Raw genomic sequence first — 19,398 nt, forward strand, 5'->3', positions numbered from 1 at the left:
CGCCTAGGGAAGCTTGTCGACCCTTACGACTTCTTTTGGGGAAAAGCTCTAGGTAAGTTTTTCTGAAGTTCTTTCTTTGGATGTTCATTTTTCTTCTGTCCTTATGTCTTTTTCTCTCTCTCTTTTTGCTCAGTCTTTTTCTCATGATCATACCGGCTTCTTTTTCTTCGTCTGAAACCGAGAAAAAGTTGTCTTCTGAGGTGAGTACCCTAAAGGCAGAGCTTGACCTCTGTCAGGCCGAGTTGGAGACCGAGCATCAGACGCATTAGAAGGAGGAGAAGGCTCTCCATGCCTAGGTAATTGAGGTAGAAAAGCAGAGGGATGCAGCTGCCCAGGAGGCCTTGAAAAATGTGTAGGACCAGTGAAGAAAGAGTGCACTAGGTATTGCGAGTTCTTTTTTGTTTCCTTTTGTATTCGAACTTGTCTTTTTGCTGACTTGTTTTTTGTTGTCTGGCCTAGCTCTCCGAGTTGAAAAGCAGAAGCTCTCGGAGGGTATCGAGGAGATGAAGACACTTGTTCGTACTAACCACAATAAGGCTGAGGATGTAATTACTCGAAGCTAAAGAAGAACTCGCGCTTGCTAAGTTGATTAGGCGTGGAGCTGATAGGGATCTTGTGTAGGCCCAAAAAAACTATCGAAGCCTTGACTGGCAAGTTGGCGACAGGCTATTGAGAACTAGAATGCTTTGTGGAAATCCTTTCGGTCAGTAGTCGGTCTTCTCTGGACTTCAGCGGATGATGGTCAATCTTGGGCTCCCCAAGTGCCGACCTATTTCTAGGAGTTCGTGTAAGAGGTGCGCCCAACTATGTACCAGGAATGTTCTTGCCTAGGTCTAGGTTCTTTCTCGGAGTTTCCTTTGTCTAAGGTTGCTGATGAAGCCGAGAGTCAAGAATACCTGGATGCTGTTGAGAAGGTGGAGCCCGAGGTCAAAGATTTAGCCAGGAGGATTGTTGATAATCTTAACATTGATATCTCTTCTCCTGATGACAATGCTTGATGTAATTGACCTTTGTGCTCCAGCTTCTGTAATAGAACACTAAACTTCTTTTTGAATGAAGATTCTTTATTTTTTGTTGATGTCTTCTTGATCTGTCGAGTGCTTTTATGGCTTTCGTTTGTGCTATGTAAACAACTCGGTATATGTAGGTCGTTGTTTTGATAGACTTTCTTGATTTGACGAGTGCTTGTCTGGACTTTCGTCTGTGACTTGTAAGCAACTTTGCCTATATTTCTTTGTCTTGTAAACAATCTGGTTTAGGTAGATCGTTGTCTTGACAAACTTTCTTGATCTGTCGAGTGCTTTTCTGGCTTTTGTTTGTGCCGTGTAAACAACTCGGTATAGATCTTTGTGTTCTTGTTAGTGCTGAAAAGACTTAGGACCTGACGATCTCAAGTATCTTTCAGCTTCTTCTTTTTGGCTTAACTCGAGATGTGGTCATCATTTGGTCCTTTCCCTAGTTGCTAAAAACATCCTAGGATCGACAATCAGCCCCCGAGCACTTCATGGTTGAGTTCTGGAAGCCTCGTCTTGTTCCTTCAGGTTCTACCGAGTAGGTACAAACATCGTCTGAGTGCTTTCCTGAGCGAAACCATGTAGCGCTTCTTGGGATCTTATGAGTGTGGCCCTCGAGCCTCTTGCTATTTGGAACAAAGAGCTGGAGGGTCTTGCTCAGGCTTAATTTTAGTTGTTTTGCTTTTTGGTTTGGGTGTTAGCTTATTAGCTACCCTCATCGGCGGGCTCAAGCATCTTTTCAGCTCTTTTGCTCTCGGCCGGTATGCTCAGGCGTATTTTTAGCCATTTTGCTTTTTGGTTCGGGTGTTAGCTTATTAGCTACCCTCATCGGCGGGCTCAAGCATCTTTTCAGCTCTTTTGCTCTCGGCCGGTATGCTCAGGCGTATTTTCAGCCATTTTGCTTTTGGTTTGGGTGTTAGCTTATTAGCTACCCTCATCGGTGGGCTCAAGCACCTTTTCAGCTCTTTTGCTCTCGACCGGTATGCTCAGGCGTATTTTTAGCCATTTTGCTTTTTGGTTCGGGTGTTAGCTTATTAGCTACCCTCATCGGTGGGCTCAAGCATCTTTTCAGCTCTTTTGCTCTCGGCCGGTATGCTCAGGCATATTTTCAGCCTTTTTGCTTTTTGGTTCGGGTGTTAGCTTATTAGCTACCCTCATCGGTGGGCTCAAGCATCTTTTTAGCTCTTTTGCTCTCGGCCGGTATGCTCATTGGAAACAACTCGGGGAAAGCCATAATAAGACATATGTTGTCGAGAAAGAACCATCTTTATTGATCAAGAACATTGATAAGTCATAATAGTACATATGTTGTCGAGGAGCACCATCTTTATTGATCATGAACATTGATCTCTTGTGGCTTGTATATATATTCTTCCTTGAGTTGTTTTCATGTGTAGAATCTTCTTAGCTGGCTGATGTGCCATGTATTGTTGACTTCTTTTCAGTCTTCAGTTATCAACTTGTATGTGCCTGGTCCGGTGACTTTTGTGACGATAAAAGGACCTTCCCATGGACTGAGTAGTTTATGGCGTCCATCAGTTTTTTGTATTCTTCTTAGTACTAGGTCTCTGACTTGTAATGATCGAGGCTGGGTATTCTTGTTGTAGTGGACGTCTTAATCCTTGGAGGTATCTTGCTGATTGAAGGGTAGCGTTTACTCTGACTTCTTCTATACTGTCGAGCTCTAATCTTTGGGTTTGTTCTGCTTCTCCTTCGTCATATTGTTCTATCCTTGGTGACGTCCAGATCAAGTCGGCAGGTAGTACGGCTTCTGATCCGTAAACTAGGAAAAAAGGTGAGTATCCGGTGGCTCTGCTTATTTGAGTCCGTAGCCCCCATACGACCTTGGGTAATTCTTCAATCCATTTTGATCCATAGTCCACTAGTTCTTCATACAATCTTGGTTTTAATCCGGCTAGTATGAGTCCATTAGCCCTTTCTACCTGTCCATTGGCCTCTGGATGTGCGACTGATGCGTAATCTATTCTGAAGCCGCAGTCCTGTGCCCAACTTTGGAATTCTGTGGCTGTGAAGGGAGAACCCAAATCTGTGATGATTCGATTGGGCATGCCGAAGCGGTGCATAATGTCTTGGATAAACTCGACTACTTTGGCTGCGCTGTATTTTGCGAGTGGTTTGTATTCAATCCACTTGGTGAACTTGTCAATTGCTATGAAGATGTACTCGAAACTGCCTTTTGCTTTCTTGAGAGGTCCTACTTGATCCAGCCCCTAGCAGGAGAAAGGCCAAGCGGTGGGATGCAGATGAGATTGTGAGCTAGCACATGAGCTTGTCTTGCGAACATTTGACAACCTTTGCATCTTCTGACAAGTTCTTCTATGTCATTCAAAGTGGTTGGCCAGTAGAATCCGATGCGGAATGCTTTGCCGACTAGTGTTCTTGAAGCAGCGTGATTTCCACAGCAACCTAAGTGTATTTTGTCTAGGATCTCTTTGCCCTCTTCAAATGAGACACATTTTAGGAGTACTCCTGATGATGTGGCTCTTCTGTAGAGTTTGTTTCCCACTAGGACGTAGTTCTTGCTTCTATGAATAACTTGGGTAGCTTCCTCTTTTTTCCGCTGGCAACTTATTCTCTTTGATGTAATCAATAAAAACCTAGGTCCATGAAGTGGTGATTACCAAAATCTGGGTACCTTTAGCTGAGATTTCAGGGGTTATCTCACCAGGTTGTTTGATAGAGGGAGCTAATAACTCCTCTATGAATACACCGTGTGGGACCTTTGTCCCTGTCTGATCCAAGCTTGGCGAGGACGTCTGTCGCAATATTAGAATCACGCAGGACATGTAGAATTTCTAATCCTTGAAAATGTTTTTCGAGCTTTCATATTTCAGCACAGTAAGCACCATGTTTTCTTTGGTACAGTCCCAATCTTTGTTGACTTGATTGATGACTACTGCTGAATCGCCGTAAACGAGTAAACGCTTGATTTCGAGGGATAATTGCCACTCATAGCCCGTGGATGAGGGCTTCATATTCTGCTTCATTGTTTGTAGCTTGCCATAATATCTAAAGGACGTACTTGAGTTGTTTTCTATCTAGAGAAATGAGGAGAACGCCTGCACCGACTCCGCCTAGCTTGAGTGATCCATCAAAGTACATCTTCCAATGATTAAGGATGGTATTTGACGTAGGTTGTTCAATTTCTATCCACTCAGCAACAAAATCAGCCAGTGCTTGAGATTTAATTGCCTTCCGTGGGGTGAAATCGATATTGAGAGCACCAAGTTCAATTGCCCACTTGGATATGCACCCTGTTGCGTCTCTATTGTGTAGGATGTCTTCGAGTGGGAAATCTGTCACCACGGTAATCTTGTGGCTTTCAAAATAGTGGCAAAGCTTGCGTGAAGTGATCAGGAGGGCATAGAGTAGTTTTTGCACATGCGGGTATCAGAATTTTGATTCTGATAGTACTTCGCTGATGTAGTATATGAGGCGTTGTACTTTATATACACGCCCTTCTTCTTCTCTTTCTACGACAATCGTTGTGCTGATCACAGTAGAAGTTGCCGCAATGTACAACATCATGTCTTCGTATTTCTTTGAAGGTGTGAGAATAGGCGAGGAAGTGAGGTATGCCTTGACCTTCTTGAAAGCTTCATTGGCTTCTTCTGTCCACCTAAACTTGTCTGTCTTCTTCAGCAGTTTAAAGAAAGGTAACCCTTTTTCGCCGAGTCTTGATATGAAATGATTTAGGGCCGCCATGCAGCCTATTAGCTTCTGCACATCTTTGACACTTCGAGGAGGGCCCATCTCTGTTATGGCTTGAATTTGCTTAGCGCTCGCTTTGATTCTACGATGACTGACCAAGAATCCGAGTAGTTGTCCTAAAGGAACTCCAAATACATACTTGTTTGGGTTCAATTTCCACTTCCATCTTTTCAGGTTTTTGAAGGTTTGCTTTAAGTCTTCAATTAGTGTATCCGAGTTCTTTGTCTTTACTACTACGTCATCCACGTATGCCTCTATGTTTTCGCTGATTTGATCACCAAGGCACGTTTGGATAGCTCTTTGGTAAGTGGCACCAGTATTCTTGAGTCCAAATGACATGGTTTTGTAGCAGCAGGCACCGAATGGAGTGATGAAAGATGTCTTGCTCTGGTCTTGTTCCTTTAATGTGATCTGGTGATATCCTGAATAGCAATCAAGGAAGGATAATAGGGCAGATCCTGCTATTGAATCAACTATCTGATCAATGCGTGGTAGCCCGAACGGATCTTTCAGGTAGTGTTTGTTGAGATCAGTATAGTCGACACACATGCGCCACTCGTCCATATTCTTTTTCTGTACTAGAACTAGGTTTGCTAGCCAATCTGGATGGAGGATTTCTCTGATGAATCCGGCTGCCATTAGCTTTGTGATTTCTTTTTTAATTGTTGCCTTCTTGTCAGGTGAGAATTGTTGTAGTCGTTGCTTCATAGGCCTGGAGCCTTCATTGATATCAATTCTGTGCTCAGCCAACTCTCTAGGGACACCTAGCATGTCGACCAGCTTCTAAGCGAATATATCTTTGTTGTCCCAAAGAAAGTTGGTGAGCGCGAGTTCCTATTTTGCCGAGAGGTGGGCGCTGATGGTTGCCATTTTGGAGGGATCACTGGTGCCCAGGTCGATTTGCTTGATGTCGGCTTCTTTTGATGGTGCTAGGATGCTGGGCTTTTTAGCCTGATATCTCTAGCTCTTCTGGGCTCATTTCTACTGCAACAGTGGCTATTTCTTTTCTTCCATCAGCGGCCTGTGCTTTTGCTGCAATTTAGATTGCCTGAACGTCACAGTCAAAAGCGCGCTTCAAATCACTCTAAAGAGAAAGGACACTGTTAGGTCCTGGCATCTTAAGCAATAGGTACGGATAATGCGGTATCGCCATGAATTTTGCTAGTGCTAGGCGCTCGAGGATTGCGTGATATGATGAATCGAAGTCTGCAACTTCAAACTTGATGAACTCTGTACAGTAGTTCGAGGGAGTTCCAAAAGTAACCGGTAGAGTGATTTGTCCAAGTGGCATTGCTGCCTTGTCGGGTACTATGCCATAAAAAGGCGTGCTTGTTGGTGTAATCATCCTGGCGAGTTGTAGTCCCATCTTCCTTAGAGTTTATGAAAAAATGATGTTGAGTCCGGCTCCCCTGTCGATTAGTACTTTCATGACAGTCATACCGACAATAGTTGGATCTAGAACTAGTGGGTAATGGCCTGCGTTTCCTACGCTAGTCCATTGGTCTTCTCTTGAAAATTGGATTGGATACTTTGACCAATTAAGATATCTTGGTGTAGCCGGTTCTGCTACCATGATGGTTCGTAACGCTAGCTTTTCTTGATGTTTGCTTCTGGAATCTAGAACCCCAGCAAAGATTATTGCTATTGTCCCCCTGGATTTTTGGAATCCCTTGTCTTCGTGGTTGTCTTCTTCTTTTTTCTGATTGCCTTCTTTGGTATTCTCCTTACTATCTTTTCTTGTGTATCGATCTTTGAAGGTGTAGCAATCTCCGATGGTGTGATTTCCTTTAGGGTGCAAGATGCAACGCATGTTTTCAATGTCGTCATACCTTCTGGGCTTGGAAAACTTCCTTGATTTGTCAGTCACTGCTATGGTGTTGTCTGGTCCACGTTTTCTTTCCTGATGTCTATTGTTTCGATGATTTTGCTTGTCTAGGGTTGTCTCGGTTGTTTCTATCTAGGAATCTTTCTCGTGTCTTTTCCTCTGCGGTAATCATCTTTTCCACTATTCATCTAAATTCTTCATTGTTTCTTGGGTTTTCTTCACAGAAGTCTTGAAATTGCCACCAAGCCATGATTCCATGAGAGAAAGCTTCGATTACTTCTTGTTGGGTGCTGTCATGTACTTGATCTCATAGTTCGCCAAATTGTCGATAGTAATTTCTGAGACTTTCACCTCCTTTCTGCTTGAGTCCTTTTAACTCTTCATGGGTGATTAGGTGTGTAATGATACCTATGAAATTTTCATAGAAAGCTGTTTGCAAGTCCTCCCAATTTCTGATTGATTCTGGATTCAATTTGTCAAACCATTGAAGGGGCATGGTTTCTAGGGCCATGGGAAAGAACAAGGTCTTGATGTCATCGTCTCCTTTGGCCAATTCAATCGATTGCTGAGTAAATCCTGAGCCACTGCATTGGTTCAGGTCTTGCCATCATACTTAGGAGTGGTTGGACGACTTGAACTTGTGAGGCAGTCATATTGAAGCAAGTCTATTTGTAAAATAGGGGAATCTATCAGTGCGTTCTAGCTTCTATGTATTCTAATTTAGCGCCCCCTTCTTGCCAACTGTTGTCTTGGTGAGAGTAGTTTTGCATGGCTATCCGAATAGGTGCTTTGCTTCTAGCCTTTCTTGGTTGTTCGACTCGGTCGTTTTGACTATGGTTTCTTCTGCTTTCTTTGTTGTGACTTCCACTTGGTCCAAGTCTCTCAAAAGCAGACTTCCTTTGATTTTGATCTTCCTACTCATGAGATGTTGACCTGTCAGGTAGTCTTGAGTGGGCCCTTCCATCATGCATCCTTAGGACTGTTGATCAAAGGAAGTCCCGGAGCTGTTCTTGTTTTTCACTAGGATGTGAAGTCGCCCTGAGTTCTTCTAGTGCTTCTCGGATCTTATCATAGGGTGTATTCGCCGCTCGTCCTTCTTTGACCTCTCACTCTGATTTTCTTCTATTGTACTCAGCTAGGTCTGACTCATATCTGATCCAAGCTTCCTTGCGCTGCTTAGCACGACATTGACATCCTTGTTTCAATTTGTTCTTCCTCTCTCTGGCTTGCCTCTGACTCTCAGTCTCACCATCGTGCCCCTAGGTAAATGGTGATATGTTGGACTTAGATTCATCTGATGATCTGACGTCGGGTGCTTCTAGGGGGACCAATGGTGATCGAGGATGGTGAACCATGAATACTTCTCGTGTGTGAATTGCTTCGCTATCGACATCGGTTTCCACACTGTCAGAGTAGTTGATAACTTTAGTAGGGGCTTCTAGGTCACAAATCAAGTCTCCTTCTTGGTAGGGTAGAATTATTGTTGTCGCATTGTCGACTAGTTGGGTGCCGCTATCCTTAGGAACAGAACCTAGCCAGTGGATGATGTAGTCTTGAGATGTTATAGTTAAGATGAGACCTTCCTAGGCTCCTTTTAGTGGCATTCTAAGCACCAGATTGGTGGATCCTTCGGGCCGTGTCTGATAAGATGTTGCCATGTTGTGGAGTCCGAACGGAAGAGGACCTGACTTCTTGAAAAGACTTTGAGTGCACCCCGAGTTGTAGTCTTGATAGGCCAAGGCTGCGTTCTTAAGCCCCATCAGAAAAGAACTCTGATTCTCAGAAGAACTCGGATAAGACTCCATTTTGGATGTGGAACCTGAGTTTGAGTTGGATGCGTAAAGTCGCGAGATCTGGATCGAATCGGACATCATGAGCTGCGCGAATTCTAACGTAGTCGCTGAAATAGAATGGTCTTCATGGTGATTCGAATCTTCGAGGAGATGGCTTTGGAGCTTGCCATTGTCATCCGCCTCACAGATCCATGAGCTGAAGATGAAGGTTGATCCCATCAAGAAGATCATGTTGTCGAGGTCCATCGAGCTCTCAGATGCAAAGTCACCGAAATCCCCTACCTGGCGCGCCAGCTAGTCGATGTTTGACCACCGATAGCTTGCCATGGGGGTACCTGAGGTAGTATGTTCGGGCTTCAGCGTATGTGGAACTCGACGGTTAACGCAAGAGACAGTCGATTTATCTTGGTTCAGACCCTCGATCGTTGATCAAGTAATAGCCCTACGTCCAGTCGGCGTTAGCCTTTGCATTGGATTGATTATAAAATGTTGTGTTGTCGTCTTCATCCCTAGGAACCTTGCCCTCCTTTATATACTCAGGAGGTTAGAATCCTAGTCAGTTTACAATGAGTGTTCCTAGTAGGATTACAGAATAATACTACTACTAAGATTACAGGAGAAGAATTCCTAGTTAGACCAGATCTTCCCCCTTCCTTGCAGGGCATCCCATGGGTCCCGCACCGATAGTCATCTTTGGCACCAATCCGCCGCTAGCTTCCTTGTCACCCGAGGCAACAAATTAGTAATGATGATCTGCTAGCCTCCATCGATCGGATCGACCAGCATCTAGCCAACTGCCTCTCCCTGGCGGAATCGGCTTTGGCCATGATTGAAGATCGATCTCCCCCCAAGGTTGGCCTGGTGAGGGAAAGGTTGGCCAGGGCTAAAGCTAGAATCATGGGTGAGATGTCTGCCATTATTTCTCTGTTTCTTCTTGATTTTATCCTCAAGATTTTTTATCACTCTTTCCTTGAATATTTTAGATCTAACTGCTCAGTTGGAGAGTCTTTGATCAGCAGTGGATCATGCAACGAGATTTGTTAATGCTCGAGACGCTATTCTGGTGGTTCGCTTGCATGACATCCCGAATCGTGTTAGGGAGGTCGCCCTTCATGGCATTCGTCATGGCGCCGCCATGGCGTTGGCTGCTGCACAAGCCCGTTTGGGCCATAATCTCTAGCTTCTTCCTCATGGTTTTCCAGACACAGTGCACCCTAGGGAACATGAGCGCTTGGTTGAAGATTTTATGAACGCCGCCGACTTTGTAGCTTTCAATACTCTAGCCGATGATATAGTAGGCAAAGTGTTTTTTGGCCCATAGCTTGTAATATGTGATGTTTAGTAAATAACTTCCTCTCCTTGAGTGGTTTCCCATTGTTTCATGCTTCATACCCATCATTTTGTTTGTGTTTGCTTTGCTTCTATAGGCGATACACATCGTATCAGCTTTTACTCCTTTGGGTTCATCTTTTGCACTAGAGGCGATATCTTTTCAATATCGGCTATTAAAACTATCGACCGAACAGATCTTTATCAAGTATTGATCCAAACGCTAGGATAATATTTCTTTAAATATTTCCTGTTGATTGCTCGACCAAATTCTTCCTCTCCTTTTAATGTTTCTAAAATATAAGCATTACCAGACGCACAACATTTGATCCGATTGGGTCCTTCCCAGTTAGGTGACCATTTGCCGAATTTACTGTCCTTTGATCTCATCAGTGATTTCACTTTCCAAACCAAGTCTCCTTCGAAGAATTGCTTAATCTTAACCTTTTTATTATAATATTTTGCAACCCCCAGTTTATTGGCTTTGATATTCTCAAGAGCATGCAGTCGAAGGCAACTCAAGTCTTCCAAATTGTCTATCATAAGATTCTTGTAAACCTCAGCTGACAAATCATTCTGTAGTGTAACACTGCCTCGATCCAGTCTGAACTTCCCTAAGGAAGAACGACATTATGGCCATACACAAGTTCGTAAGGTGACGTTTTAATTGATCCATGGCAGGCCATCCTATATGCCCATAGTGCTTCATTTAGCGTCGAATGCCACTTCCTTGGCTGTTCCTTGATCTTTTTCTTGATCTGCTTAATCATAATCTAGTTGGACACCTCTGCTTGACCATTAGCCTGGGCATAGTAAGGTGAGGAATTCAATAGCTTAATCCCCATACTGTAGCAAAATCCCTGAACTCTTCTGATGTGAATATTGCCCCTTAATCGGTAGTTATAGTTTGAGGAATCCCAAAACGATACACAATGTGTTCCCTGACAAAATCAATCATGTTCTTTGAGGTTACCATTTTCAAAGAATTATCTCAACCCATTTAGTGAAGTAGTCTATTGCTACCAATATGAACTTATATCCTTTGCTTGAAGGTGGAAAAATCTGGCCAATTAAATCAATTTCCCAACCCCAAAACGGCCATGGTTTGGTTATTGGATTCATGGCCAATGCAGGCGATCTCTGAACATTACCAAAATGTTGACAGTCCTGACACCCATTGTAATATTCAAAACAATCTTCCAGTATCATTGGCCAGAAATATCCAGTTCTGCGAATAATCTATTTCATCTTATAAGCCGATTGATGAGCTCCACATATCCCTTCATGCACCTCACCCATCAACACCTTAGCTTCTTCTTGGTTCAAGCACTTGAGCAATACCCCATCGATCGTTTTATAATATAACTGATCATCTAACAAAACATACTTAGCCAATTTATACCTTAGCTTCTTGGTAACTTTCTGAGATGGATCTCTAAGGTAAGCGGCTATTTCAACTCTCTAATCATCACTTGAGGTTTCACTACTCAAGACTTCTTGAAACACTCGATATCCTGATGCACTTTAAGCTAGACGGTTAGCTTCTTGGTTTTGTGCTCTCAGAATATGTTGGAAATAGATATGAAGAAATCCCTTGAGTAACTTTTGGCACTCATCATAGTATCCTTTCAAAGTTTCTTCTTTACACTCATATAGGCCGATCAATTGATTAATAATTAACTGTGAATCTCCAAATACTTCAATTGCTTCAGCCTTTACTTCATGAAGAAGTTGTAGTCCCTTGAGAATAGCTTTGTATTCCGCTTGATTGTTTGTAATCATTGGCTCAGTTGGAAGAGCGAACTCAAAACTTGCCCCCCGAGGCGAAATAATAACAATACCAATGCCACCACCCTGCTTGCATGATGACCCATCAAAGAACAGTGTCCACGGCATCGGCTCTACATAACTAATGCTTGGCTTGTGATGTTGGGTGATAAAATTGGCCATTACTTATTCTTTGACTGCTTTAGCCGATTCGTACTTCAAGTCAAATTCTGATAACACAAGAATCCACTTTCCCACTCTTCCATTCAGTATTGGCATTGATAACATGTGCTTAACCACATCAGCCTTAGAAACAACTGTACACTCGGCCGATAATAAGTAGTGTCGTAATTTAGTGCAAGAGAAATATAGACATAAGCATAATTTTTCTGTGGGAGAATATCTTGTTTTCGGATCCAGTAGTCTTCTACTTAGATAGAAAGCAACTCTCTCTTTTCATTCAAATTCTTGCATCAGGGTCGATCCAATTGTCTTGTCATCAGTTGATATGTACAACTTAAATGGCTTACCTTGCTGAAGAGGGACCAGCACAGGTGGACACTTCATATATTCTTTTATTTCTTCAAACGCTTTTTGTTGTATATTACCCCACTTGAATTCTTGATCATTCTTTAACTTCAACAAAGGAGAAAATTGTAGGATCCTCTCTGACAAATTCAAAATAAATCTTCTGATGAAATTAATCTTACCAAGCAGAGATTGCAACTCTGTTTTGGTAGTCAGGGGAACTGCTTCATCAATGGCTTTCGCGCTTTTCTGACCAACTTCGATTCCCCTCTCATGGACCATTAATCCTAAAAATTATCCGGCTGATACTCTAAAAGCACACTTATTAGGATTCATCTTCAAACCATGCTTTCTAGTGCATTCTAGAGTCTCACGCAAATTAGCCAGGTGTTCTTTGTATCCTTTGGATTTTATCATCACATCATTGATGTAGACTTCAACAATCCTGCCGATCGACTTATGGAAAATATAATTCATCACCCTTTGATAAGTCGCACCGGCATTCTTTAGTCCAAAGGTCATTACAACCCACTTGAATAGACCGATTTGCGCCAGGGCACCTGAAAGCGGTCTTTGCTATGTCTTCTTCAGCCATGAAAATTTGGTTGTATCCTGCACTACCGTCCATGAATCTAATAACCTTATGCCCGACTGCTGCATCTACTAACATATCAGCTATCAGCATCAGATAACCATCCATAAGTGTGGCTTTATTTAGATCCCTGAAATCAATGCAAACTCTCAATTTTCCATTCTTCTTGTATACAGGGACAACATTCGATATCCACTCTATATATCGGCATGGTCAGACAAATTTTGCTTCTAGTAACCTTTCAGTCTCCTTTTTTATATCATCAATCACGTTCGGGTTGAATCTCCTCGGAGCTTTTTTAAACGGCCGATATCCAGGTTTGATTAGCAACTGATGTTCAACAATTGACCGATCTAAACCAGGCATCTTATAGTATTCCCAGGCAAAGCAATCTTTAAATTCCTTTAATAAGTCAATTAATTCCTGCTTATACTCCGGATCCAACTTAGCACTCACGTACGTCGGCCTAGGTCTATCTCTAGGACCAATATCTACTTCTTCTAATTCATTGGCTGACGTGAAGCCATGTCCTAGTTTTCCGTCTGTACCATCTATTGGATTATCCATTAATATAAATTTTCAAAGCTGACTGCTTGGATTGGCTGTTGGTTTTCACCATTGACTCTGAACTCTGATGGCAACAGAAAAACCATTTGGATATTAGCCAATGGTTGCTTTCTATAGGCTACGCCACACTTGAGTTTATCAGATGCCTAAGCCTGTTCCATCTCTTTATTCCTTAGACGTTGCACCCTTCTCTTCTGGTTTCTTGTTAAACCTCCTGGACACCACTGACTTTCCTGCCATACATATCTTCTTTCAGTGCCTTCTTCTTCATGATCAGCCCAGTCCTGATCAATGACTCTTTTTCCAAGCCGATCATGAACACTTTTATTTTTTAAACACCGATCCATGTTATTATGATGATATGCATCTTGAGCATAGATAGACCGGTGGTTGGTTTGAGACTGCCTATACTCTCGATATTGATTGCTGCATCCTAGACAGTCATGTCTGGTAGGCAACTTCAAACCTTCATTCCAGCAATGTCTGAAAAAAGGACAATTCCAATGTAATTCGGCTTGTTCTCTTTCATACCTTTCTTGCTTCAATTGATGCTGGTACGCTTGATCTTTTAACCAACTCTGATAATCCTTTTCCTTCTACCGCTGCCATTTATTTAATAGAATCCGAGATGTGACCCGCGGCTTTGTCGTCTCTGCTCTTAACATCTTCCCCTGCTCGTATTGGCTCTTTTGCTCGGCATGACGTCTCCTAATTTTTCTATACTCATCAGTCGATATTTGCATCTTGGGATCGACTGTTCTAGCTTCTTTTGATTTAGTTGATGTTAGGACCTTAGTTTTTCCTTTGAATAGCCCAGCATCAACAATGTTTTGATCTCCTAGGAAAGGATTATCATCAACTTTCATTTTCTGAGGCGTATCAAATTTGAGTCTCCCCTACTAAATAGCTCTCTGTATATGCTGTCTGAAGATTCTGCATTCATTAGTGATATGAGAAGTAGCATTATGGAACTTGTAGAACTTCTTATTCTTCAACTGATCAGGGGGCAACATGATATGACCATCGAGCAACTTGATCTACCCTTTCTCCAGCAAGAAATCAAAGAGTTTATCTGATTTGGTGACAACAAAATCATAGCTCTCCTTGACTCCTCTTCCCTAAGGATTTGGCACCATCAATGTCTTCTTGCCCTAATTTCATTCAGCTACAGCAACCTCTTCTTCTTCATCTTCATAGCCGTCATCGACTGAGTATGAATCATAAGCTTCGGCTACTGAGGTACTCTTCTAGAACCAGGTATCTCTGCATATACTCTGAAATTGGCTATTAAGCGTAGCTACTCATTGAAATTCTTGTCCCAACAACTTTTCTTTCCACATCGACAGCATTCCTTGAACAGCCAAAGCAGATAGTTGATCATCAGCCAAGTTTAAGGAGAAGCAAAAGTTCCTGGTCTCTCGAAACCTCTGAAGAAATTCAGTGCCCGATTCATTAGTCTTCTATCTTATGGTTGTTAGATCGGTAATCTTCTTTTCTCTAGTCCTAGTATAAAAATATGTATGAAACTTTTTCTCCAGATCAGCCCAATTGGCAATGGAATTGACTGGCAATGATAAAAACCAAGTGAAGGCTGGCCCTGATAAGGACAGAGAAAAAACGAACTTGATGGGCATCTTCAACTGACGCTTCACCCAATTGTGTAAGATACCGACTGACATATTCTATCATACTTGTACTATCTTGGCCAGTGAACTTAGCGAATTCTGGGAGCCTATAATTTGTTAGAAGAGCGACCAAATTATACCATTCTAGATATAGCCGTTTGTACGAAAAGGTCAACCTTTTGGCTTCAGACCGAACTAATTCTTCATCATCTCAGTCACCCTCAACAATAACTCATCAGCTTGCGGATTTGGATTCCTCTGTACCTGCTGATCTATCTGTGAATTGAAATCCCACATACCTTGATATTCTAGATTTGGCATCATATGGAGGGTGTTATAATCTATGCCATAGTGATACCCTTGTGGAATCTCAATCTAACGAGTCCTTTGCTGGCTTGCTGCTTGAAGTCCCTGATTATAGATACAATGATCTATATCTCTACGGATCCTTTGAATTGATGGTGCTATTTTTTGAGCCAACGACGGTATGTGGCCTGATGTGCCAAAATTGATCACCTGGTTACGACTTTGCCCCGCCGGTTGTTGCACATGCTGTACTGGTGGTCCAGGATGGTGCTGTGTTTGATTTGTAGTAGTTCCTTGAGTTTGTTTAGATGAACCCTGAACTATCTGGACATCACCACTGCTAGCCAGTGTTGCTTCTTGATGGCTGGTACCAACTTGATTGGTCCCCTGGGTCGATGGATCTGGAATGTTGTAATAAGCCTTGACCAACTAGAAATTCATGAATCGTCTCTTTCAAGGCGTTATGAAATACGTCCATGAAAGCTTCGTTATGGCTCAATATGGCATCACAAATAGATTTGTCCACAACCTCTTTAAAGAAACACCTATCTTCAGCTTCATTTGTATCCGTCTGCCCGTGTAACAGAACTCTTGGTAGTGAAAATTTTTGAACAATTGTGTTGTCATGTGTTTTGGTGTAGGACAACAAACATTTGTTCTAAAACTCTTCTATAGCTTTGCTGATGATACCCTTATCCACATCAGGTAGATCTTCATAATGTAGCATAAGGATGTCGTCGTTGTTGTGAACCGCCATGACGATTGTGGGGTCCCACCGGACGTGCTAGAAACGTGTGTCGACACAGAATTTTCGTCCCGTGCCGAGGACATACGCAGCAAGCCAGAAGGGTCCACTCGATGGAGCAGATCCGCCTAGCTTCGACGCAGGGGTGGTCGATCCTGTGCGATCCTTCCAAGACATGCCAGTCAATTTGACCCTGCAATTGACAAGAAGAGAAAGTTCATCAGTAATTAAGGGCGAAACTTGCCGGTGTTGCCAAATAGTTCCGAATGTGCGGCTATGAGATCCGATATGAAAGGAGATCGACTAAATAGTCGATTCTAGTATATTCATGAGAATAAATCAATTAGAGCTCATGAGGTTGTGTAAGAAGAATCGATTATCATTTAGGATAAATATCATTAATCGAACAGATATTAATCAATGACTAATAGGATGTCAACAATGATCGGTTTGTGCTGAGCCACTGATTATAATTAACCGAACCCCTTTTTATATAAAGAAATAATTCAACACCACTTAACCATTTAATAAAGATAAATCGAATGAACATGTTAGATCTCATCTATCATCATGACCAGTGGAGCATGAGGTAGAATCATGCAGGCCATAGAAATAACAATAGACTCGATGACCCTAACTCATTACTAATATCAGTAGGGCATGAGGCAGAATCATAGCCGGGGTTTGGTATTTATACCCGGGGCCTGTGTATGACTCCTGTCTAAGCACGACTTATTACAATTTTTTGACCCTAGAGAAAATATTCCTAATTTAAGATAACTTGGACTCTAATCTTTTCCTTTTTGTAGACTTCGGCATACTATGTCCTGGCAGCCGAACGTAGCCTCTGTTGTTATCTGCTGGTGCTATCTGTGGAAAGTCGATTCCATTTTCTGCATCTGAATCAGCTGATCCCGATCTACACGTAATTGATTCCTTGGTGACATGATCTTGGGAGTTTTCGGGTCCCTGTAACATCTTCTTACAAATTTTGGATGTAAACAATTAGCAAATAAGTATTACTATATTTATCGTGGAGGATATATATTTTCCATGTATATATTTGATGTCATAAATGTGACAATCTTTATCTAAACACATGTCCAAATCTAAGATAGTTTGACATATGATAACTAAAATGTTATGTTTTCTTTTGGAGCGGAGATAGTATTTTATATTGATTGTTGATAATATCTAATAAATTTATTTGAGAGCACAATGGAAGACCAAATTCATATTTCATTTTACCTTTGAAGGGTATGTTTAAATTTTTCTTAACGAATATAGCATGTAACTAGTAAAAAAAAATATAGAAGTCTTTGCTATAGTCGACCATCTAGACTTTCTAATCACTAATCATAGCGACTAACCATTTAGCAATAGCGACGGCAAAGTCGGCCCACGCAGCGGTGGAACCACGACTTTTTGCGCAATTTAAATGGTCAGCGTCGGTGGCAACCCAAGTGACGGGTGGATTGCTGAGTAAGGTGACAACATGTTACCGCCTCTGTCCTAAAAAACGTAAAATTTTGACATTCTAATTTTGTTCTAAATCGAACTATCTTAAATTTGATTAAGTTTACAAAAAATAATAGTATTTATATATATATTAGCAAATAAGTATTACTATATTTATCGTGGAGGATATATATTTCCCGTGTATATATTTGATGTCATAAATGTGACAATCTTTATCTAAACACATGGCCAAATCTAAGATAGTTTGACATATGATAACTAAAATGTTATGAGAGTGTTCGGCTGGCTGGTTGAATAAGCAAAAATACTATTACAGCTGGATTGTTGTGAGAAAAAATATTGTTCTGCCTGAAAGACACTGTTTATGTGAACAGTGCCCGCGTGAGTGGGCAGGCCAGCCCCAGCCGCGGCAACCAGCCAGCCGAACGCGCTCTATGTTTTCTTTTGGAGCGGAGATAGTATTTTATATTGATTGTTGATAATATCTAATAAATTTATTTAAGAGCACAATGGAAGACCAAATTCATATTTCATTTTACCTTTGAAGGGTATGTTTAAAATTTTCTTAACAAATATAGCATGTAACTAGTAAAAAAAAATATAGAAGTCTTTGTTAGCGTAAGCCGTATAGTCGACCATCTAGACTTTCTAAACACTACTCATGGCGACCAACCATTTAGCAATAGCGACCGCAAAGTCGGCCCACACGGTGGTCGAACCAGGACTTTTGATTATGGGAGGCCAGGGCAATACGATATAACATCTCATAAATGTGATAAATATATACATCAAGCGTATGTCTCAATAGCTTTTCCAATGCTTCTACATATGTATTTAGTATTCATAAAAAAAAAACACAATATTATCATAAAAATGGGTGAAATAATAACTTTTTTGCTCTACGATTGAAATATTTATATGTATTAAAAATGTTCATTGTCCCCTGCTAGCCCTCCCTGGTTCCGCCACTGGGCCCACACGTCCTAAAAGAGTAACTATAGCTACTAAGGTACTCAAAACTCAAATGGTATGAGTTGAGATGATACGGATATTTTTCTTTGGTATCTAAGTTCAAATCCATTTAGAGAAATTGAAATATATCTGTATTGAGTCCGGATAATTAGTACCCAACACTACTCGACACTATATCTGTATTTGAACACTCAAATCAGATATATATGATGTCAATATCTATTCATATCTTATCTGGTACAAATAATATTTATCTGTATCCGAATTTGAGTCCGAGAAATATTATAGCTATCTGTATTCCTATCCGTAGAATCCGTTCATATCTGACGTTTGCAACCTACCAAAAGGTCATGTTCCAATAAAAAAAGCACTGACTCTACCTCTAGCAATACACACCCTTTGTTAATTTATGTTGTTGTACATTGTTTCAACAGATACATCCGAGGTTATTTTTTTTCTCCGCCTTGTTCACACAGGCAGGTGCGTCCGACCACGCTAAGTCTCTGGGTCCCAAGGGGTCGGACGCTCACAAGGCTGCCGTGATCGGCGACACCATGGGCGCACCTCCGGACCGTCCCTCAACATCCTCATCAAGCTCATGGCCGTGGAGTCTCTAGTATTTGCGCCATTCTTCGCTGCCCATGGAGGCCTCATATTCAAGTAGACAGGGCGGAGGCTCGTTGTACGCCCAGATGAGCATGGATCAAGCAAAGAAAAAGGCATCAGAGTTGACACTGGTTGAAAACATGATTCTGTTTTGCAGATGGAGTAACCATATTACCTGTGTAATGTTTTCACATTTCTCTTGATTCTGTTTTGCAGATGGAGTAACCATGTTACCTGTGTAATTTAGTTAAAGACATTACAATCCTAACAAGAGCAAGAAAGTTTTTTTGATTGGACCACAGCATTTAGTGAACCTGTTCTGGAGCAGTAGGATATAATCGCAGCCGCAAGTACACCATCCATAACCCAGATCTCAATACATCGAACATTATTCACTTTTGAAATTCTACCTTACTTTAGTCCTGAGTAATTTGTGCCAAATGTGCAGAAGCACATCTTTGGCTTAAAGAAGAAAACATCATGCGTAAATTATTCTATCACAAGGCTAGATTAATTATC

The 19,398-nt window shown here is 41.7% G+C and overlaps 1 pseudogene; it reads left to right on the forward strand.

Annotated features, from left to right (window-relative positions):
- The window catches only part of LOC136456009 (pyrophosphate-energized vacuolar membrane proton pump 1-like), a 34,786-nt pseudogene extending 15,502 nt beyond the window's left edge, over positions 1-19,284 (forward strand).
- The last annotated feature ends 114 nt before the right edge of the window (positions 19,285-19,398 follow it).

Source organism: Miscanthus floridulus, chromosome 6 (assembly GCF_019320115.1).
Source record: "Miscanthus floridulus cultivar M001 chromosome 6, ASM1932011v1, whole genome shotgun sequence".
NCBI classification, from domain to species: Eukaryota; Viridiplantae; Streptophyta; class Magnoliopsida; order Poales; family Poaceae; genus Miscanthus; species Miscanthus floridulus.